The sequence below is a fragment of the Struthio camelus genome, chromosome 1 (genome assembly GCF_040807025.1).
Source record: "Struthio camelus isolate bStrCam1 chromosome 1, bStrCam1.hap1, whole genome shotgun sequence".
Lineage (NCBI taxonomy): Eukaryota > Metazoa > Chordata > Aves > Struthioniformes > Struthionidae > Struthio > Struthio camelus.
The window spans coordinates 138283762-138308086 of record NC_090942.1 but is presented as its reverse complement, the minus strand read 5'-3'; the positions used below and the strand labels follow the sequence as shown (position 1 = coordinate 138308086).

Below are 24325 nucleotides of genomic sequence, written 5' to 3'. Positions count from 1 at the left end.
TGCTCTGTGAAGTGTGCAGACAGGAGGCATTTAGGTGGTGGCTGCCTATATATGTAGGACTCTACCATCGTTGCAGGCATGCAGCATCCTTTTCATTCAGCCTCGTAACAGCGAAGCTCTTAATGCCAGAAGATGTCACTGGAATGAATCAACCACAAGGCTATTCTTAAGAGTGTTCTTAAAAGCTATCAGTTAAGATGAACACTAGAACTATCTGCTGAAATCTGAAGCCATTTGGTGACCCTCACATTTTGAGAACCCTTTGGAAATAACTGTAAAATACTGTGCTGTTTTCTGCCAGTATTTGAAGGGGAAAAGAAAACACGACTGGAGAAATGACTAGTTCTTTACAATATCCTCTCATTTTGGGAAGGAGCAATATTTTATTCCAGGTTTACACAAGGCGTCATTCATCTCTTAATGATAATAGCAGATAATCTTCATAATAGTGATAACCTTCATATACAGCTGCAGATTTCAAAATTTTCCCTGGGTTTGGTCACAAATTTCATCTGATGGCGTCATGAGTCTGTTTTTTCATGTCCCTGCCTATTTACCCCTACATAACCTTACCGCTAGTTATCAGAGCTCAACTTTTTGTAAGAAGAAAGGTGATGCACCAATGTCAAAATATGCAGATTGACATTTAACAGTTGTACCTCAGCTCTCATGTACCTGACAATTTTTTTTTTTTTTGGCACAGCACAGGCAATCAAAATTTATCTTCCAAATTAAGACTGTAATTATATTTTGATAAAGATCTGGCAATTCAGTGAGAATGAAATTTTAAGGGTTGCTGGGATACAGATGACTCTGGGTTATGGGGAAGCGTTTGCATGTGGAATACTAATAAGCCAAGGTTGCTCAGCGTCCTTATCTAGACTTTTCCAATGGTGTCTGATAACACAGGCAATCAAGTGCTTGTTTCTTTGCTATTATTCTGGCAAAGTGATTAAAGATACAGGCTGTCTTTTATGAATGAAAAGGTGACATGCTCAACATGAACGACCACAGATATGTCCCTCTGTTTGATGCACAAGAAAATTGGAAGAATAGAGTACCAATCATGTCCTTATTACCGAACCAGCCAAAGTCAGCCTGGGCTTGCTTCTCTGAGGTCTCTCTTTGTCTCAGCGAAGGCCCAGGGCCTTGGCGGTGCCATGATTTCCTCGGAGAGTGGGAGGAGTGAGGCCAGGCCGTTCCTGGGCAACATGAGCCCTGCCCAGGATCAGGGCTGCTGGGAGCCCTCCTTTCACTGTGCTGGGTCACTGGTGGACAGCTGGAGCTGGAGGGAGTCAATGATTAGCCCGAAGTGATCAAATAGATCCGGGCATGCTGTCAAGGCAGAATGGCTGCGGTAATAACAGTACCTTAGAGCTGGAGGAGGTGATGAATTTGACACATGGCTGCTGAAGGGATGATCCTGCCTCCCATACGGATACTTCTCATGCCAGTCCGGCAGATGAATAAAGCATTCCCAGCTTGACCTCAGCACTGTAATCCATCAGAGAAAGAGCTATAGCACTTTCTGTCTTTAAGTGTCTGGTCTGTATGTGACACTAATTAGTTATTATTGAAAGTTATTGCTATTCAATAATGTGGCCTGCTGACAACGTATTATTTACTGTCGGCATTGTGGTAGCACTTGCAGACCTCAAAGTGGTTCGTCTCCAGCAGTCTTGGCACTCTGCGATCCTCAGGGCATGCCCCAAGTCAGCTGATAACCAAAGTCTGTCTCCTAGCTTTACAGCTGTGTGACTTGCCAACAAGGATGCCAGCTGTGTGATTTGTTTTATCCCCTTGCTAGAGCTCTACTCCAAACTGTCTGCTTCAAAACTGGCCGTGTTAAGGGAGGCCAGTAAGAGAAAGAGGGGTTTTCCCTCATAGTTAGTGTGCCCCAGACTTCCTATCTCAGCACCACCCTACTAAATGCTATTTTTTGCCTGTCTAACTCCAAATGCTGAGCCAAGCCCATGATAATTATTATACCCTATTCAGCAGTGTTTCGGGGACTTAATTGTAGCACATGGTTGCATTTTTACTACAGATCAGAACAACTGTGTGACTTTATGATTTTTCCAATTAACTGTGAAACAGTGAGCGTGTCATATAACAATTAAAAAAGTGTTCTGATGGGATGTCAGCTTCATCAAAACGAGTAGTTTTACTTCCCTGCTGGTCTGAATTTCTCCCAGGTTTGTGGTGAATAAAGTTATTCTCAAAATGTTCTTTCCCGATCTATATAAAGGAAGGCCTTGATTTATGGCTGTGCTGTTTGAGTGGAAAGTGTAGCGGATGTGGTTCTGGAGGCCTGGGTTAACACATTTTGGAAAGGTAGATGCTGCAGCTGTAGGACTAGACAAACAAGCGAACCCCTTCTGGAGTATGTTGAAAGGTCTTTTAAACACAGGGTGCGCGCTGCTCAAATGGCAGTCTTGAGTTCAACCTGCACTAGCATCGAGCACTTCCTCTTTCTGTAGTAATGCATGGACGTATGTCACCGATGCAGGACAGGTCCAAACCACAGGGTTGTGTCACGGTCCAGATCTTCCAATTTGCTATAAACTTTTAGTCCGAACAGAGGCGAGGCTTTGTCCCTGGCTCGATGTCTCCAGCTGTGCTCTTACCGGCCCTTAGGCTGTGAGATACAGCAAAGTATCTCACAGCCTGAACCTGCTTTTGGTAATTTTTACTGTTTCAGCTTCAGAGGTGTCCAGCAAATACCTCAGAGGAAAATGGTTCTCTCAGATCCAATAAAGTCTTTTCCCTCAAGTTGTTTCTACCTCAGTATGTGACTGACTGTTGTCCTTTACTGTCTTGGCAGTGACGGATGCATATTCATGTAAGGGCAAAATGAAAAAATAAATAAATCTGTAAGTTGTACGTCACTGCATAAATGTACCAGAAAGTATTTAGCCAATTTGGATTTATTACCCTATTCAATGGCTGATTAATGTGTCAGTTTGTTTTACTCCAGCGCCGTTCTCTGAGCTTGTATTGGGTTTCTCTTCACTGCACGTGTCTTTGCTTTCCCACAACGCCAATTTTACATTTCATGACTCATTTGTTTTTTCTTCTGCGTGCCCTACCGTGCCCTTTCATAACACCTGAATCTGGTGGTAACTTTTCATTAAGTCATGTTCACTGCCTGGATCCTCTCAGTCAGTCTTGTTCTTTTTCCAACATAGTCACCCTCCCTGAGGTGACCTGCTTCCAGGCAGTGATGCTTGCAGGAGGAAGGCATCAGGGTGGTGCGGGATGCTGTTTCCCAGCTGCTGCCTCCATCAACACAAGGGACGGCTCTCCAACCATGCCAGCGTCCAAGGGGTCCTTCTTCTCCCCAGAGCAGGCAGGGTATTAGCTGAGAGGTGTTTTCCCGCCAGCTGCAGGAAGCATTTTCCATGGAAAATCAAGCTGTGAAAGGGAGGAGAGAGAAAACAAAGCAATCCAGGCTTTTATTACAACTTTAGCAAAAGTTGTGTGGGGAAAAACAAGTAACGATCCATGTTTAAGTACTGGAGCTGTGCTACATCAACTAGTATATTTTAATAGACATAACAAAGTCACTAAAGGCTGGATCACAGTAACAGTTTTGTTCTTTCTGTAGTCTTTTTTCTGCTGTGGGTGGCCCCATAATATCCTTTTTGCTGAAAAATGGAGGAAGGAAATCGTTGTTTCCTTGGCCTAGCCAATTTGCAGCTCCTGGATTGACTGTTATGCCAGTGTCATGGTGGGGTCTCTTCTAAACTGTGGATTTTTGGGGGCAGGCAGAGCCCTACTTTCATCTTCTGATAGTTATGGTTTAAACAGAGACACTGGGTAGTCAATGATACCTCCAAGACATACAATAAACATTATATTATGAACGGTGGTCTGTGGGCTATCAGAATTGGATTTGGTATGCAATGTATCCCTAAAGAGCTAATGACCTCAGGAAAAGGCTTTCAACTTCTCTGAGTGGAAATTTGTACTTCCTGGACATGAGAAATATTTATGAAATAGGTCAAGTAGGGGAAAGATCAAGACAGATCTGCAAGATCTGTCTCTTGCAGACAAAGAGGTTGGGGCTGAAAAGCATAATGCAGCAGTGTCCCATGCTTTTAGATCACTTTTATGTAGTCAAAACCCAGAAGATTATTTTCCTCTCAACAATTTTGAATGAGCATATTTAAGTCCATTTTCTTCGCTAGTCGTTTCTGCTTGTCAAAGATATTGGACAAGGCTCTGAAAGGTATATGATCTTTGACCATTAGAACTGTGCCAGCCAAAGCCCTACCTAACATGTAGCAGTACAACTTGACTTTGATGCTTATGGGGACATGAGGGAATAGGCTAACTGCTAAAATGAAGTTCTGTCAGTGTAGCTGCCACCACTTCACCAGTATAATGTACTGTAGAAAGGCAAAAGACATTTTGTCATATCGAAACACAAAGAACCTTCACATAGAGAACAGAGAGAGCTGAAAATGACCTCAGATAACACAGCTGGAGTTAGCTAGATGCTAGCTTCTTTCCAGAGGTATAGCTGGCTTGTGTGCTAAATATGCTGCCATGTACTGATCAAGGTATCCTAACACCTATACTTAAGAGTTCCTGTATGCAATAATTTGCCAGGCTGGGAAATTTTATGAATTTGAAATTTATATGTAAAAAAAGTACAATGAAACATGAACATTCTGCTTTGTTCTTATACCATGAAAGCTGGGAGATTACTAGTACAAAATTCAGAATGAAACTCTCACTGTTATCAGCTATAATAGTAAAGCCAGCTACTTGCATGCTTTACATATATGCCTTGCTGGAACTGTTAGGTACAGCTAAGAAATGTACCTGATGGACAGCTAATCCTAAGTCTATCTGGTTTAATCACATTAAAAAGGAATTAATGAGAGCGCAGTGTATCCTGTGGCGTTTATGGGACCAGGACTGAGTAGGAGACAAGTGATCAGCAACAACTGGTTCATTCTAAAGTAAGGAATAAATTTTTATCTCCTTTCTACTTCAGACTTGTGATTGATTAGTTGTGTTGCAGCTACTAACCTGCCAGTTTCGTTTCTTTTCTTACTGTTGAAGTGGTATTGATCACTGTTCGTTATTGTCCTTCTGCACCCATCTTTCCTTAATAAATGTGTTTCAGCAGCACCTCTTAGCTGGAGTAATTGGGCAATAACTATGTTAGACCTCTTACCCAGTGGCTTCTTTTAGGGCATGAACATCAGGATCTTTATATGAAGATAATGGACGCCAAGAGTGAGCAGTAAAGATGCTGGGAGCACTGCAAAATGGAATTTAAAAGGAAGGAGGAGGTGAGACAGATTGGTAGAAGGAACTCTCGGAGAAAGAGGGAGGGAGGCATCAGCTGTGAAGGGAGTAAGGAAACAGAAAATGCAAGTGAAAGCAGCATTGCTACACTCAGAGGGGTGAAAAGCCTAGACCAGATTCTGCAGTCAAATATGGCTACCTTGGCCGTTACACAGTATGCTTACGTTTATCTAAAGAAGCGTAGGCCTAGGTCCAAGAAGCAGTGCAGACTGTCTCTTCTGTGGGACACTACATTATATAACTCTCCAAAGTGATGCGTAACTGAGCTGGACTAGCTGGAAGCAAAGGTATCGTGGAGCTGATCAAGATGCAAGTTCTTATTCATTACTGGAATTTGACCCTGGAAATCCTGTTAGCTAGTGAGAAATGCGGCTGCTGTGAAGTTGGCCACACTGGGCTTACCCTTGTCCGAGCAACCTCCTGCTGGGCTCTGGAGCAGCGAGGCATGCAAGGACAGCCTTTTCACTGGCCTCAGAAATCAGGGAGAACCTTTGCTGTCCAATGCCTTGAGTATAAGAAGCGTAGGAATAAAGCTAATTCCTTGCAGTTGCCACTATTCACCGGGTCTAAGCGTATTTCAGATAGAGCAAGGAATTGTGCTATTTCTCTGCAGTTTATTTACAAAGGACAGGAGGCTGGGCTGAATCAAGAAGACAGGTTATCTGCACAAGCCAGGGTTGGAGCAACATCCCGTACAGCCTGGCGTTCAGTTCAGCAGTGCATTCCCACAGGAGGATTCGTGCCTCCATTGACATGGCGGTGGGCTGATGGTAGGATGACAGACCAAAGGCCTTTAAGCAGGTCCTTGAAACTTCAGAGCTGTGGTTCAGCAGGGCTTCAGGGGGTTCAGGGTTCAGCAGGGTTGAGGAGGATCAGGTTAGAGATCTTTTGTCTAAACTTGACATCCATAAATCCATGGGCCCCGATGGGATGCACCCACGAGTGCTGAGGGAGCTGGCGGATGTTATCGCTAGGCCACTCTCCATCATCTTTGAAAGGTCATGGCAATCAGGAGAGGTGCCTGAGGACTGGAAGAAAGCCAATGTCACGCCAGTCTTCAAAAAGGGCAAGAAGGAGGAGCCAGGAAACTCCAGGCCTGTCAGCCTCACCTCCATCCCTGGAAAGGTGATGGAACAGCTCCTCCTGAAGGTCATCACTAAGCATCTGGAGGACAAGAAGGTGATCAGGAGGAGTCAGCATGGATTCACCAAAGGGAAATCATGCTTGACCAATCTGATAGCCTTCTATGACGGAATGACTGGCTGGGTAGATGAGGGCAGAGCAGTGGATGTTGTCTACCTGGACTTCAGCAAGGCTTTTGACACTGTCTCCCCTCACATCCTCCTAGGTAAGCTCAGGAAGTGTGGGCTAGATGAGTGGACGGTGAGGTGGCTTGAGAACTGGCTGGATGGCCGAGCTCAGAGGGTTGTGGTGAATGGCGCAGAGTCAAGTTGGAGACCTGTGGCTAGTGGTGTCCCCCAGGGGTCAGTCCTGGGTCCAGTCTTGTTCAATGTATTCATCAATGACCTGGAGGAAGGGACAGAGTGCACCCTCAGCAAGTTTGCTGATGCTACTAAACTGGGGGGAGAGGCTAACACACCAGAAGACTGTGCTGCCATTCAGAGGGACCTGGACAGGCTGGAGAGGTGGGCGGAGAGGACCCTCCTGAAGTTCAACAAAGGCAAGTGCAAGGTCCTGCACCTAGGCAGGAATAATCCCATGCACCAGTACAGGCTGGGGGTTGACCTGTTGGAAAGCAGCTCTGCCGAGAAGGACCTGGGAGTCCTGGTGGACAACAAGTTAAACATGAGCCAGCAGTGTGCCCTTGTGGCCAAGAAGGCCAATGGTCTCCTGGGGTGCATTAGGCAGCGTGTTGCCAGCAGGTGGAGGGAGGTGATTCTGCCCCTCTCCTCAGCCCTGGGGAGGCCTCACCTGGAGTACTGTGTGCAGTTCTGGGCTCCCCAGGACAAGAGAGACATGGCACTCCTGGAGAGAGTCCAGCGGAGGGCTACCAAGATGATTAGAGGGCTGGAGCACCTCTCCTATGAAGAAAGACTGCAAGAGCTGGGCCTGTTGAGCCTGGAGAAGAGAAGATTGAGAGGGGATCTCATCAACGTGTACAAGTATGTGAAGGGGGAGTGTCAAGAGGATGAGGCCAGTCTCTTCTGCGTGGTGCCCAGCAACAGGACAAGAGGCAATGGGCAGAAACTGAACCACAGGAAGTTCCATCTGAACCTGAGAAAAAACTTCTTTCCTGTGAGGGTGACAGAGCATTGGAACAGGTTGCCCAGAGAGGTGGTGGAGTCTCCTTCGCTGGAGATATTCAAAACCCGTCTGGATGTGATCCTGGGCAATATGCTCTAGGTGACCCTGCTTGAGCAGGGAGGTTGGACTAGATGATCTCCAGAGGTCCCTTCCAACCTAAACGATTCTGTGTGATTCTGTGATTCACCCAGGGTTGTGAACTGGACTGAGTGTGGAAATGGCTGAAAGAAGAGAGATTTTTTTCCTGCTTGCTTGAAGTAATCTTCACAGACTAGACAGTAATGGTGCTGTTGAAAAACGATGGTTTCTTTGGCAGATGAGAAATTCATTTCCATTCACCCCAAAAATGAATATCTGAATACAAAGAGTTACCTCAGAGATTTCTTGAATAAGTTCAGTTCTGTGTACATATCTCTGTCAGTGATTCATGAGTATGATGAGAAAGTAGGGACTGTCTGATCTCTCTTCTTTGACGCTTGTTTCTGTGAGTCTATGTCATTGCTTAAAGTCCCTGGTTCTAGTTGCAGTGTTTCTGGAGCAATGTGATCCCACTCAGTGACTGTCAAACAGATAGATGAGTATTGAAGGGGAAGAAATATGAGTATCTGCTTGCCAAGCCGTTAGCAAATGTTTCTCTTAAGGTATCATGTATGCGGCCATAGACTTCAATAGCCTTAGAACTGGGATTTCTTAAAAGCTTGAAAATTATCTCACTGTCCTGTAGGAGTTTCTGGAAAAAAGGAATTTTCTCTGTGTCAAAATGAGGGTCTTTAATGTTTAGATATTTTGTTCTGACAGGCTGAAGTCTTGCTGTAGCTTTCCCGTCCTGGAAGTATGTGGAAAACTTCACAGAAAATAGGGGAGGGTACTCTGTCCCTTGTAAAATGAGGAAGGATTGTAGTATTTGTAGAATGTTAATGTTCAGCAAAGAGTACAAAGACAAAAGGAGTTGGGATGCTGATAGAAGGGAAAAGGTGGAACTTGAATACAAGCCTTCAAAGTAATCTTTGCCTAACAGCCGTTTCCTAACAAAATAGTGGTTGTGCTTTTAAAAAGTTTGTTATTCTGTGCTGTTGCATAGAATCCCATTGTGGGGATAAAATCAAAATGTGTTAAGTATGCCAATACTCAAACTTTAGAAATGACTTGGCATAACAGAAACATTGCCTCATCCTCACTATGCTAAGAAGATTTACTGCATCCCACAGGAAATCAATACTTGCTAATATGAACAAACATGAAGATGAAATTATCAATGGAGCAAGTCAAGGAAACAGTCTTGATTTTCCGAGTTAGTTGTGATTTAAACAGAGTAGTTAAAAAAACCCTTATGATAATAAATCTGATAGTTGATAGTGAATTCATGGGTCTCTTCATGCAGCGTGGGTTTGGTCTCTAATGGAAGTCAACCAGTGCTGCAAGTTGGCTCTTTTCCATTTACTGAACGCGGCAGGATAATTTTGGATAATGAACCATCCGTTATTTATCCAGCTCAGTGTTTTGGAACTGTATGTAAATTGCAGAGGCTCTTCTTGATCGTTGTGGGTTCAGAACGACAGCATGGGAAATACACACCGCAGCTTTTCAGAGTATGCTCTAGGAGGGGATCAGCAAGCCTCCTTTTATCTGGAAGACTGTAATACTGAAAAACACAACAACAATAAAGTATTATTAGGATAGCCCAAATGATCTCTGACTTTATGGCAAAAAAGTAGAAAGAGCAGACAAAAGGGTAGAGGGCTCTGAAGGGCAGGAGGTGATTTGCCCAGGGCCAGAGCTGGGACATGCCTGCAGATCTGCAGACTGGGGGCTCTGCTTACTGGACCAAACTCTGTCTCCAAACGGAAATAGCAGCCCAGACTGCCACCATTTGAAAATGCCATCTCGGTTCTTTGCTTTTCACTGCATCCCAATTCCTATATTTTCTTTTCTTTTTTTTTTCTTTATTTTTATTTTAAGCTCAGCAGCAGGGATAAGAGCTTGTTTTCATATTCTCAGTAACACTCTAACAATTCTTTAGACGCTACATAGAAAATAAGCAGATGGCTGTGAACCGATCTGTATTTGTATCTAAAATGTCTCTGACTTACGAACAATATCCATATTATAAAAAAGGTTGGCTCCGATTGCTCCCCCTCCCCCTCTGTTGGCAGATGCTGCGGGATTTGATAAGATTGAAGATGGATGGCCACCTCCCCCCAGATAAGATCCTGCCAAATCAGGGTTGGGGTATATCCGGGGGCGTTGTCTGTCTTGAGTTGCTCAACATGTAGAGAATTTCAGCCTCGAGAGCAGTCTGGCACCTATTCCAGCACTTCTTTTTTTTAAGGCTGTTTGGAAAATCTACATGAAAAGACCAGAGACCGAGAGGAGAACGCAGTAAAGTGGAAGAGCACTAATTAGGGCCAAACCTGCTGCCCCGCATGGCCACAGCTTCCAGTGAAGTCGGACAGAGCTGCAACCGCTAGAGGACCGCTAGAGGACAGAGCAAGGACAGCAGAACTTGACACCTGGTCTGGCTTCTTTTTTTTCCTCCTGTGTTTCTGAGCTTGTTTGCTCTCCTCTTCATAAAAAGAACAGATTTGTGCAGTTTCTCGGACAACGCCTCACCCTTTGAGTTAAAAGTCATCTAATTCCTCGGTAGCTGGCTTAGCTGTGGCCTTTGCCCTGTAATAGCAGCGGAAAGGTCCCCGCAACAGCAGCTGCCTTGTTATCCCTCGCAGTCCAAATAACCAGACGAATTCTGGCACAGCAATGACCTGGCTCACTTTCTTTCACAGTCCCTGGTTCAAGGAATCGCAGAATGGTTTAGGTTGGAAGGGACCTCTGGAGTTCATCTAGGCCAACCTCCCTGCTCAAGCAGGGTCCTCTAGATCGTGTTTCCCAGGATCGCGTCCAGACGGGTTTTGAATATCTCCAGCGAAGGAGACTCCACTACCTCTCTGGGCAACCTGTTCCAGTGCTCTGTCACCCTCACAGTGAAGAAGTTTTTCCTCAGGTTCAGATGGAAGACTATTTTGTTCCCCTGTTCCCTGTTTGTGGCAACATTTGTCTTTGAGCACTTGCCGGTTGTCACTGGCAAGCCAAGGCCTGAAAGATGTTGTTTTCTGGGAGCTCAGAGGTGTCCACAGAGGTCCGCACGGTCCTTGACTCTCTCGTATAAAACAGTCCCTTAAGCTGACAGCTGCAAGTATGTTAAGAAAAAGCAGGGAGCACTCTCGCTTTATTGAGCATTGTAGCACTTGGAGGCTAGGAGTAGGCAAGGCTGGAAGAGTTGGCTGCAAGTGTCCTGCTGGATCCCATGTTTTAAAAACTATTGGCAGTAGCACGAGAATAGAGAAATTGAAAAGGAGAGTCCAGATTCAACAGAAGACGAGAGACCCAATATATTTTTTAATTTGGCGTTAAATATATTCAACAAGGAAATGTAGGAACCCATCTGCAGCTTAGCATATCCACATCTGTTTCAGAGTAGGTGATTCAGCTCTGCCTATTACAGTAGGATCTCTCCTCTTCATGCTTAATGATGCCATGGGGCACTCTGGCTTAGAGTGGCTTATCTTCTTAAGAGTCTTTCCATGGTTGAAAGAGAGGGCTAGACTCTTCCACAGGACTATTCAGAGCACTCGAAGATTCACTTGTACCCCACATCAGAGAGGAGCCTATAGCTGTTAGCTACAGAAATACTCCAGGGAGACTGATCTCCCTTGGGTAAAGTTACTTTTGTGGTTACCTTCCACTGTCTGCTTCTTTATGCCTGGAAATACTGTCATCTTTGCTTCCTGCACACAAAACCAAGTTTCCCAGGAGTACTTTCTCCTGTGATTCACAATTCCATTTGATACATGATACATTAAGGTCAAATGTTGTTTTCTACCTGATGGCCTCATTTTTTTTACTTACACTTTCTGCTTGAAAATTGTAATGACAATGTCCTTTTTCCCCTCTCATTTTTTCCTTCTGTTTTTCCTTTCCTGAAAGTATACCCTGTTTTAATTTCTTTTCCTGTAGATTTTAGTGCATAATATTTCCTGCAGTTTATTTTTTCTTAATTTTCCTCACTGCTTCCTGTACAATGTTCCAGGCTAGTGTCATTTCTAAATAGTAATGTTGATAGTTACTAACAAATACACACACCTGAGATTTCTGCAATGGTTTTGACTGGATGCCATGAAACTTATCCATTTCACCAGGCCTTCTGTTTTTCTTCTTCATGTATAGTACTCAGTATATGGTCAAAGTAAAATGTCTGACTACAGTTCAAAGATAATTAGTTTATATGTATGTTAGCCAAGCAATTATTTTCCACTCTGTATTACAATTTGCTGTGCTGAAGACAGTGCGTTGAAAACTACCTTGTACTGCATCCAACATACACACACAAACATAGATGAGTTACAAATGTGCAAAAATTTGCTCTTTCCTATTATACTTGGACTGAAAGCTCTCAAAAGAGAATGGTTCACATCTCTGCAACGTCTAACAAATCCTATAGCTCGTCAGCAATTGTGGCTGTTCAAAAAAAGAAAACATCAGAACTCAATTAATTTTTCTGCATAAATGTGTTGCTTAATAGTATAAACGTGAGTACAAACAATAGGACATGTTTTTGGCTCATAAAGCCATGTTAGTCGTAAGAACATAATACAGTCTATATTTTAGTCTGTGTTAACATTAACATGCTAAATATTAACATATATATTTTTAGCTTGCGTACTGCATTTTCTGTGCTAGATGCCATCTTGGCTGTCATGTCTTGATTCAAAGACGGGTTAGAGGGTTAGCACAAGCTGTAGAGGCTCCCTAGCTGGCATGGTAACAGGTTTGCATCCTCTGCAGGTACATGCAAGGGGATACAGCTAACAGTTCTTACCGATGAGTTTGTATTTGCAGGCTAGCATTTACCATTTTAGGCTTGTGTGCCATTTTAGGTACACGAGGACCTGAAATACAATAGTAAAAATTATGCAGATTTTCAGGAAAATATTAGTGCCTCAGGGTGAACAAAATGAGAACATGTTATTCAAACAATAAGAAGAGAGGAAAAAAATAACTTACCTTGACCTATGGTATTCATTTTAAGTGAAGGTATGCAATATCACTGAGAAAGGCAGTTTCCAAACACTCTCTGGATGGGTTCCTTCTAAAAAGCAATCCATACATCTCAGCAGCTTTATAGACATGCATATAGGAAGTACTATAAATAATACAGTCCGTTCCGCTCATCGCAACACACGTCCGTGTTTTCTGCATTAGAGGCTAATCTGTAGCCCAGAAGCCTGGATGGAGAGAGGCTGTGGTACTTGGATAGGAGCTGGCGCCCCAAGGAGGGGTGGTTCAGGGACACTTCCTTGGAGGAGCGGCTGCCCTGCATCAGGGCAGCGCAGGCACTGGCAGAAGACCCCACTGGCAGTGCACGGTGCCTTTGGGAGTGAGTGCATAGCGCTGCTGCTGCCCTGCAGTCTGTGTGCTGGGATTGTGGTGTACCTGGGATTGCAGTGGGTTTTGCACAGGGAACAAGAGTTTGAGGAAGGGAAATTTGTTGTGCTCTCTCTTCCTCCTTACCAGGTTAACAAGGATCCATCCCGAGGCAGATTTCTTGGTTAAAATCAATTTCTGTGAGAAAGCATAGGAAGGAGGGAGAAATCTATATTTTCAGGCAGCTCTCCCTCCCCTTATACAAGAAGGACGACTTCATTCGATACCGTTGCAGCAAGTGAAACTCTCCAAGTTAGCTAGTCATATTATTTCTTTGCAGCTGGCTTCTCAGCATGGTTCTCCGAACCCTTCTGGCCTTTGTTGCCTCAGTACTCTGCAGGAGGGTCTTGTCTGAAGGAGGGTTTTCCTGGAAATGTTGAAATAGGACACTCCCTACCATGGGCCAGAAACCACCTGTGTAAGGTGCAGTACAAACCCAGTTCAAAATCTATTGCCCAGAGTTGTACTTTCAAGGAAATCATAAAAGAATATCTGAGAGGACTGGTGACGAAGGACTTGGGTATTAATTTAGTCTGAGTTTTGCTGGAAGGTGCAAAGGAGGAGCTACACACTGAATCAGTCATATCTTTAATTACACCCCTGTGCCATGTCAATCATTGACCATCAAGGTGGCACTAGAGTAACCTAGTAGAATTGCGTGCACGATTTTTGTTGCCGGACCCAAGTAAAGAAGCTGCCAGGCTGTGTTGAGGAAGGCGCTTCAGAGTGCATGACCTCCAGAGCAATTAAAGACCTGAGAAAGAACGAGGTCTCTCTGTAGGAAGGGCCTGATGGCACTGCAGAAGCAGCAAGAATATTTCTCCTGGGGAAGGAAAGAATTGCCTTTGGTCCCTCTAAGATGACTGACTTTCTGTCTTCCCCTGAAAGAATAATTCAAAGGAACGCATGTAGCTGTAGTAGTATAGTATTTACTAAATATAATTGGAAAAAAATGTTACTACTTACCTCAACTTGCAGTTAAGCGGCGTTCAGGGCATCTAGCCAGGCACACTGAAAAAGACTGATGGTGAAGAAAACGTGTGAAATATGAGCCTCCGTTTCTGCTCTTAACACATGGCTGTTGTTCCTGACTTTTGGGGGCTTGATTTCTCAGCCTACATGCGGTGCCAGTGGAAGGGAAAAGGTGCCCTGCTTGTTCATTTTCCATATAATTCCATTGTTTTTTGCTTGGGAGCAGCTTCTGACCCCAGCTCCCTCCCTCCCCATGCAGTTCACTGAAGACAAGAAGGTTAAACCAGTGCAAATGAGGAAAGTCTCTTTCTCCTCACAGGTCCCTCCCAGCAAACCTCCTTTCTGGCTGAGTGGCAGAGGGATGTCCCCCTGCTCTCTCTCCTCCTGTTGCATGCAAGCTGGAGGGCAGCTGGACAGGAGAAAGGCAAGGCTTCTCCCTTCCTCCCCTCCAGCAGGGACTGTCCTCCTGCCTCTGCGACACTCAGACTCCCACCCAGGGACTAAGGGACCGAGAGGTTTTCTGAATCTTTAGTCTCTCTTGATTGTAACATTTATTCCTCACAAGTCATAAGGGCATTTTTTTTCCTGGAGGTCAGATAGATAAGAGATGTTGTGAGTCCACTTATGGTAAGTGAGATCTTTGGAACAATTAAAAATAGTAATAGGGGAAACATTCATAGGAAAACATCCCCAATACATTGATACTAGGTACAAAATGTGACCTGGGCCTTTGGTTTGGTTTTACTGTTCACATTTCATAACGTTTTTTTTTGCTGTGGTAGGTGTTGCCCTTCCAAAACAGTGACTTCATCACTACCTGTAGAAAGCCAAATCAGGAATTAACAAGATTAAGCAGTGAGATACAGGGCTTTTTTCTTACAGGTTATCATCTTGAATGAAGGCCAGCTCAGTAGTAAACAAAATGCTGTCATCTGCTGATGGCCATTTGATGTCCTGTTTAAAATAAGTTGATGCCCTCAGTCTGCTTGTCTAAGAGACAGGTGTTTGCATCACAGCATTATTGGCGTAATTGATGCTGAATGACTCTCCTGAGAGCTGAATGGAGAAGGTGCAGAGATTGATGAAGACTAGCTCTTAGACCTTTGATGGAAGGTTATAGTTTATGAATATTTCAAGGAAAATGGAAATATATTTGCTGTACTTGGAATAAGTCATTTGAATCTTATCTTCCAATATGCCAAACACAACATATCCCACATCAAGTGTCATCTTCCACTGTGGCTTTTCAAAGTTCCTGGTGTTTTACTGCTGGTCTGAGTGCTGACAAATGTGGGGAGGTTGATCGTATAGCGGATACTGATAGGTGTAGATGCTGTAATGTGCGAGCCTCTGTTCTTTTCAGCAGAGATTCAAAAGATTGTTACTGGAAAGTGACCACTTTAGATCTAAAAGTTCAGAGAAATATGCAGGGGAATTGAATGTCTCGAGTAGGAGCATAGGCAAGATAGGTTAAAACTGTCTTGCAGAAACACTGCTTGACCTATCACAAAAACACACATAGTGTAGTCCATGAAGAAATAGGCTGTCGGGGAATGGGAGGATGGTTTTGTCACAAGATCCTAAAGGTAAGCATTAACCAAGGCAGGTAGAATACTGTCTGAATTTTGCAAAGCTTTGTTCTTGAGTGCTGGCATGTGAAATCAGGGCAAATGCGTTCTGAGAGCAGCGTCACAGTGAACCACACGCTCCTTTGTGATAAAAGAGAGAGCACTGTGGTGACCTGTTAGAGCAACTGTGGCAAGCTCAGTAGTTATTTGGGCTGAATCGGCACAGGAGAAAAAATAGCAGAGCAGTGAGAGAGAATTACTTAGGATGTCTAAAAGTGTGCTTACTGACCGTATGATAGAGCCCACATACTACACTGCTGGAGATAAGAGACATTCCCTTGCTACCTATCAATGAGAGTGGGGAGTAGTGTGAAGGGTCAGCCTGGGAAGAAGTCTGTGTTGACAACCACTGAAAGTGCATGAGGTTAAAAGAAGTGTTTTAAATTAATTAAAAACATAGGATTGAAAGAGGTCTCTTGGGGCACTGATTCCAGGTACATGCTGTGGTGTGTGTGCGTAGCCAAACACACATATATGTGTGCATGTTTGATGTCATATCACCCTTGCTATTAAAATACCATCCCTACCATTAAGCACAGCTACCTTAGAGTAGGTGGGTTTTTTTTTTTCTTTAACACTATTTATGCCCTCACTACTTTACTGGCTATATGTTTTTTATTTTCTCATGGAACATGGTAGCAAATTGAAATGAATATGGACTCATCCTGCAGAACAGTTGAGCTGCCAGCAACCTGAAGTTTGCCTGGTGGGACTCACTTGCTTTCTGCCTTTTTTACCATTGCCCTGCAGGCAATGCCTGCGCTGCCTTTTGTATTGCTTCCACTCTCTGGTAGAAACACTTAGCTGGGGCATGAGTCACTTTCCACCCAGACTGTGGTCTGAGAAACGAACTGGATTAATTTTAATTCTATCCCACCCATACACAACGGAGAAAACTTTGTCTAGCGACATGTCTTCAGCTGCCCTGGGAATAAAGTCAGACCTTATCTGTAGTTTTCCTTTTTGCTTACTAACCTGCCTGAACAAGCCTGATGGGCTTCCTGCTCTCCGTAGCTGAACAAGGACCATGGAAACACTGTGGCTGCACATGCATTATTGAACATTTCAGATGTTTATTAATAGAAAAGTATGTTGCACTCTCTTCAGCGCTTTCTGTCACGATACGTTAGAAGGGATGAGGTCCAGAGGGATTTCTCCTCTGCAGAGCCCGATGTCATGGGGCTGGGGAGTACGCACAGCCACGCGTGCGCATATTCATAGATATGTATAATATGCGTACATGCGCTCCTGAAATAAAAATGCCATTCATCTCTCCAGTCTGGCTCACGGGTGAGAAGGGCAAATCTAGTAATGAACCCCCCCCCCCCCAACGCCTCGCCCAAAAAAGAAACCTTCTGTCTTATGGCTACATTTGCTGCTATTTAGTAGCTGAGAGCATGAAGCTATTTCACTTCCAGCTGCTCCTGGAGGCCATGTAAAACATAGACTGGAGAGCAGGAATAAAAGGAGAGGCCAAAACCACTGGCTAGAGGAGCTTTGCAGGAATGAAGGCTTAAATATATAAAATCCTGGGTACTTCTGAGAGGTTATTGTCTGTCCCTCAGTGACAGCTTTGAAACGCTTTGAAATAACAAGTCCCATTCTAGCTGCTGTAACTTGCTCGACAGAGTTAGGGAAAGCAGCTGAAAATATGTTCAAACGCCGCCGATGGTGATTGAAAGCAGCAAAGCCAAGAAGGGGATTAGCATGTGGTGCTCTTCACATAAGTGCATATTGCTTAACAGCATAATCTTCTTACATGTATAAGAATCACACACTTCCTAACCCTCTTGAATTATGGCTGTTGTTGTGCCAGTTAACTGAATACCAGGTAAATGCAAAATTGAAGGATCCGCACGTGAAAATGACATTGAAATCATATGCTTTCCAATATTTTAATCTTTCCAGGTAACTGAACACTGAATATGGATGGGATTTTGTCCACTTGTCGATTTTTCTCCTAAATAGCTGTTATTTCCAGATATATATGGCATAATTAGAGGTAGCAAAATGTCATGGGGATGCTCTAAGAAACTATCGTTGCAACGTGAAAAATGTAGCTATGGGGAAGAAAAAAACAATACAAAGAGCTTAAAAGATTGTAGTTTTGTGATTACGGACTCCAGAGGTGCAGCTTCTCCTGTCAGTTAGGTTTCTACTTTTTTGCTCGAGTTTGAACTATTTGCTAAATTGTCCATCCATGAGTGCAGAACAGAATAATAATTATGCTAATATTGTTATCCACGTAGAGCTAAAGACTTAACTTATTTTGTCACGTCCCTCCTCCTTTTTTTCTGGAAGGCAGTTGCCACCCGAGTAGACGCACCGGAGCTAGCTTTGCTTTGTGTGTGTGAGCGCCGAGGGCAATGCAGACATGAGCGTCCGGGCTTCAGGTTCAGACCAGTCACCCAGGCCAGTGTCTCGGGGCCTGGGCTGCAGGAATCCACTCCATACCTCCACCTTTCTGCTCTCATAATAGCAAAAATAAGTATGGGCAAAGCCGTTACAATGTAGGTTTTCCAGGCTGGACTGGTAGAGAGTAGTAACGAAGGACCAGAGCACCTTTAGTGGGGTATTGGTCACCTACAGCCCTGTGACAGTGCACTGCAAGGATTAAAAAGAAAGCGTCTGCACCGAATAGTGTCCTCACTGAGGAGAACATCGAAGAAGGGAAAAAAGAAACAAAAGATGTGGTGGAGGATTTGGGAATCCTGTCAAAACACTGAACAAATCTCTGAGAACGCACGGGAGGGGTGAGGCGAACAAGACAGGGGGTTTGGCATGCAGCTTAATATTTCACTCAGATTTGTGTATCTCTTGTCTCCTGTGAGAAGCGTGTTTAGAAAGCCCTGCCAAGGCCCTAGTGTGACCTGCCTCCGCTATCACATGTCTCGGAGAGCTGAAGCGCGCACCAGTGTGCCCACGAGAGAGCAAGGGGGGACGCACCGGGTTTCCAGCAGCCCCGAGGGCTCAGGGCGCCAAGGCTGGTCCCGGGAGCCTCCTGGGATGTGTGCCCACCGTGCACGGTTGGGAGTGAGCCAAACTCTAGAGAACAGAACGAGTGTCCCGGCTCTGGCAGCTCCGGGCTCCTGCCCCTCTGATCTGGGTCCTCCACTGCCCAGGCCGGGCAGCCCCATGTGGTCGGCGAGACAAGGAGAAGGGCAGCAGCCGCGGAGGGAGCTGCTTTGAAAGAACAGGACTTGCTGAGACGTTGCACAATGTGCGAATGTGGGGTATGCACAGCAGAGAAGTGACTGTCGATTTTAGCCAGCCTTGTAGGCTTAAACCCCCTGGGTGTGACAGCTGAGTCGCAAGTCCTTAGTGGCGGGGGGGAAATCATTCGAGAGATTCAGGGCTATAAATAAAATTCCCATCAGACTCAGCACTTGCCTCAATGAAACATTTATGCACTAATATGCATGATGAAGTTGGATGTGTTGCCAGATTATCTAGCCTTTGAGATGAACTGGTCTTTCTCAGAATTAATTTTCTTGCAATGTTTTGCGCATGAACTTAATAGACAGTAAATCACATTGACCTGTGCAGCAGGTGCGGAAGAGTTGGATCAGACTGAGCCCTACTGCTGCTGCTGCCATAGGCCTATGTATACAAAGCTGGGTCAATATACAGCTGTGTTATTACATTGACTCACACAGGAGCCATATTACCATTTTTACTTAAAATGACTCAAAAAAAGGGCACATGCTAAAATGGCAGATCAACCTCTCCTCAATGCTGGTGAAGAAGGGCTTCCCAAATGGAGCCTCGCACGCCGCTTCTGCCCGCAGCGGCCTTGGAAGGTGCTCAGCCCCCGGGGCGCCGCCAGGAGAAGCAGTGCTGTTCCTGGGGGCACGCAGCCCTCACTGCCTCCAGCTGCTCTGGGTCCTGCAGACGAGGGGTGGGCTTGAGTCATTAGAACCTCTCATGAGAATAGCTCAGCTCAGCAATAGGCTTATTCGCTCGCCTGAACCTCTTTAATTGTGATTTTTGTCTTTTGGACGGCAGATGCTTTAATAAGGATTCAGCAGCCGCAGGTTCAGCTTCTCTCGTGTGGGAGTTCGTGGCACAATAGCTCTGGGCTTTCTGTCCTTCAGCGTGTAGGCGCCTTCCTCTTGCTCCACTAAAATCCCCTCCAGGCTCTGCACTTTTTCACACCTTACACCAAACTGTGCTTTCTCGCTGAACCAGGAAGCACAGGAAATTTTCTTTCTTTCCCCCTGACATCTAATGGTATCAATGGTATCTGTAGTAATACATAAAAAAAGAATAGAAAGTTGAGAAACAGAGGAGCCGAGGCATGGGGAGAGGCATGCATCTAGAGAAGCAGACGGAGTTGCAGGGGGGAAACCCCTGCATCTATCAAATAAATAGAGCAGAAATTTTTCTTGCTTGGCCTTTGTGGTGTTATTATTAGAACAAGCACGCCTGAGTGCACTAAAGCTGCACAGCCTTCAAGCGTCTACATCCAGCTCTGCTATGGCAGGATCTTTTTTTTTTGCTTTGTTAAAGGTGGGAGGGAGAGTGAAAGAAAGGATGTGGATATGAGAAGGGTCTATAAATGATAAATATGATCAACTTTGATAGAACAGCTATTTGGAAACCTTCAAAAACCTTCTCATGAGAACAGCTATTAGAGTATGTCTGTTTGGTTGTCAGGAAACCAGCCAACGTTAATGGAACCACAAAATGTAATGGAGAATCCATTTAAATGGTCTCTTGCCGTTTTGTCATCCCACAAGACAAAAAAAAAACAATTACTTTAACTCAGGAATGAAATGAACATGATTGTTTGCACAATTCACTTGTATATTCTAAATTGATCAAAGCACACACTAAAAATATATTAACAAGCTATATGTGATGCCTGAAATGCTGTATTTCCTGTTTATGTAGAGGATGTTTTTCCCATTCACTTTGATGTCCAGTCGTTAATAATTTAAAGACTGTGGCTTTACAGTTTCTGTATTGCTTTATTTATTATGCATATGATGATGGTACTCAGAGCCTACAGCAACGCTCAGGCTAGGCACTATGAAAACAGCCGCAATGGAAATCACTGAGTGAAAGCAAGTAATAAGACAAAATAAGACATTCAGGGGTCCTGAAAGCTAGCAGTCCAGTCCTGTAGTTGCATCTGCTGGCTTCAACTGCCAGCAATTGTCCCGGGGGCTGCACCCAAACCCTTAGAAGGGGCCCAGCTAGATGCAACTGGAGGACCACAGGCTAAATAACAGCCGGAGAGACCGCAGCAGAAGCTGGTCCCTCTCATGACAGGCCCCATCATGTCTTTTGATCCCCTGCAGAAACGTTTCAGGCTCTGTCATTTCTTGGTGAGCTTTCTCACTGTCTTCCCCCTTTCCGGGAGGTTGTTCCAGAACTTTGCTGCTCTAAAGTTGGGACATAGTCTTCAAGTATCCAGCCTAATTTTATTTGTGGCAAGCTTATACTTACTTGTCCTTGGGCCAGCATTGTCTTCTACCCTCCCCAGCATTTCTCCCTCCCTGCAAGCTTCTCCCCGCGCTGCAGACAGAGAACATTCACCCCCTCGCAGCTTTCTTGTCAGATCTTTTAGTTTCTATTCTGGCCTTCTAGAAAAATCCACTCCAGCTTTTCCATATTTTAAAGGACTGTTCAGGGCACACTGTGAAATATTTCTGGGTGTCAGTGGGGCATATTCTCTGACACACTGAATCAGAGCTACCGTAGGAAACGAAGAGAAGATACATAGCTGGGGCCATGGCACAAGGTACTGTAAGCTTCTTAGTGCCCTATCATTTGGAGATAAGCAATGTATTTGCTCTTTATTTTTCTTCTGGTACAGCACTATACACAACTTTGGAGGTTTGCCTGCTAAAGGGTGCATCTTCTTGGATGGCGCAGAGGTCGTGCTATTTTATCTGTGAACAGCAATGTGTGCCTAGAACAGCCGGTGCCTAGAAGAATTGTATTCGCTTGGTTTCTCTTTTAAGCCTCACACAAAGTATATTAAACCAACTCCTACTCTCACTTGTAAAGCGCTGCTGCCGAAGCCAAGAGAGCTTTACGCAAGTTAAAATTTGCAGTGGAAATCTATTCTATTCTAATGAAATGTGTCTGAACATTTCGTAAGTAGGTAAAACTTTCCACTCACTTAAAAATTTAACTCCATCACAGACAGCTACTAGAGCTGCAGTCTAGACAGTTTTTTTCTGGGAGCACGAAGGAACCGTTTGTGCCTGACGTTTCGTTAGTCTCCAGCGCACAATTTGTGATCATGAATATCACATATCCTCGGTGATATAAAGAATGAGTGGAGTATCATTACTATCACTTAGAAATTTTTGTCCTGCCTTTAGCTTCCCAAAGAGGCAATGTGCTAGGACTCCGGCTGATAGATGGGATCTGGACAAGTTACTCTGTGTCTTGGTACCTTGTCTGTGAAATAGGAATAGTACTTCCTTACCCTCAAGAGGTAAAGGAAATATGAAATCAGCTAATGATAGTGAGATATTCACCTGCTGCAGCAGTGGCAGACAGAGAAGCCGTCAAAAGTTCTGCTTGCCATTTGGCAACATTATGTTATTATGATGTTAACAATGTAATTAGTAAATGCTCAGGATTAACACCTAGACATTCCTGTCATTCATCCTAAAAACCCACACCACCAATCGTTTTTTTCTTACCCCAGTGCATTCATGTACGACAACATGACCAGTTGCATGGACGTAGCACTGCAAAAACAGTGAAAACCAACGGCAAAAGTGCACTGAAAAGCAAAGAGAGGCTTCCTACTGGACTCAGAATTTGGATTTTGTTCAGTGACATTGAAGCTTTTAGAACCTGAACTCCAGCAGGCCCATCACCATATTATACCACTAATTTCATTTTCTAACATCCACAACATTTTATGACCTGGTTTGGGTTTGGTTTTTTTTTTTTTTCATCACAGAAGCCTATAAAGTCTGGCAACTTCTTGCACATGGCAGCATGGTTCCTAGGTTTCTCTCCTGGTGTCTGCTCCCTCTTTCTTCTTCTTCTACTGTACTTTTACAGTTCCTTTGTAGCATTTCCAGTTCCTTTTTCAATACCGAACACCAATATGCCTTCAGTCTGAGTGAGTGGTTTTTTGCATTAAAGAAACCAAAAAAATCAGAAAGAGCAAAACTGCTCCACCAGAGAACAGCTCTCTGACATATTGCCTTCACTTCCCCTCAAGAAAGGGCATTTCAGAGAGTGCAAAAACCTGGAGAGTTAAGAGCCCCAAACTAGGCTAATTCCATAGCTGGAGAGAATATACTGCTTTGGCCGTCCTGCTGCCAACCGCTCTGTTCTCCAACTTCACCTCCTGCTCAGCAGTGTCTCATGACATCTCTTCTCCTTCTATCATGGCAGTGCCTAGGGCTCTGCCAGGCAAGCAGCTGAGAACTGCATTTGCCAGGAATTATAAAAACAATATAAGGGGAGGTCCGTGCTGTGAAATGCCCATCCTCTAAGTGGACAAGACAGAGGCTTGAGAAGGGGGCTACACACAGGCAAAGTCAATAATGCAGAGCTACAAACCACTTTTTGGTTTGTGGCTACAAACCACTGTTTACACCTCCTTGAAAGGAGTCTTCTGCTGCGCCAGACAGTGCTGAGATTGAGGTCACTTGTGCTCCACTTTTTGCAGCTCCTCCTGGGTCTCCTTCCAGACGTAGGAGAGAGGAAGGAGAACAAGACTGGGTGCACTGTGCTGCTGGGGGAGATGAGGTGAAGGGAGAGGAACGTGCTTCCCAAGGGAGAAACTGATTCAAAACACGCTGGCTCTTTGGCTTCTCGGCTGGGCTGGGAGACCCCTATAAGTTACCTCTATCCTTCCTTCTGGGGGTGAGAGTCTTCCTGAATCATTTTGTGCTGGCCTGTAAGCAAAATAGAGCAGCTCCTTAGCTTTACAAGAGACACACGTGGCCAAGCAGGAGATGCTCAGAAACCCTTGGTGTTGAAGCCTACAGAAGGAGGAACAAGCCCAGCACTAGAGCTGGGGACGTACAAAGTACATTGCTTTTTCTTGTGGGCCACGGGCACAGTGGGACAAGTCTGCTCTCTGCCGCCGTCCTAGGGCTTTGGACCTCCTGACTGCAGAGTTGTGTATTTTCTCCCTCGCAAAACTAATTACTGAACACACTGAGGTTAAACTCATCTCCCACGAGTTCCTGTAGTTCCTGAGAAATTCTCTCCTTCCTTAAATGGACTTAGTTCATGTAACTTTCCCAGGAAGTCTCTTGAGATTTAGAGGAACTGAAATTTTCTGTCCCTCAAAAATCCTGGTCTGCTAAGAGAACCCCTTTTGATAGACTACAGTTAAAAGTTGCTCAGCAGCATGGCCACTTAATCTCTGTCTTTATGCACTGAAAGGCAATGAGCCAGCAAACCGTGTCATAAATTAGTAATATACGGCATAATGTAGTGAGATAGCAGACTGGCAGTGAGACTAAGTAACTGGTAGGGAGCCTGGGTAAATGGGGGCTCCATTCCTCTCTCTGCCATGGCTTAAGATGCTGTGGTGTGATCATTGCTTAGCTTCTTTGTGTTTTCATTTAGCCATTTATAAAATTATTATTCCTTAGTCCGTGCATTTAATGTTGATATAGTATCATTGCATCTACTTTCCTCCTTACAGCCATTTGTGATCAGGCAAAAAG

At 44.5% G+C, this 24325-nt stretch overlaps 1 protein-coding gene across 3 annotated transcripts in view; it reads left to right on the top strand.

Annotated features, from left to right (window-relative positions):
* The window catches only part of NHS (NHS actin remodeling regulator), a 278297-nt gene that overhangs the window by 227079 nt on the left and 26893 nt on the right, over positions 1-24325 (top strand). The gene's annotated exons all lie outside the window — the stretch shown is intronic.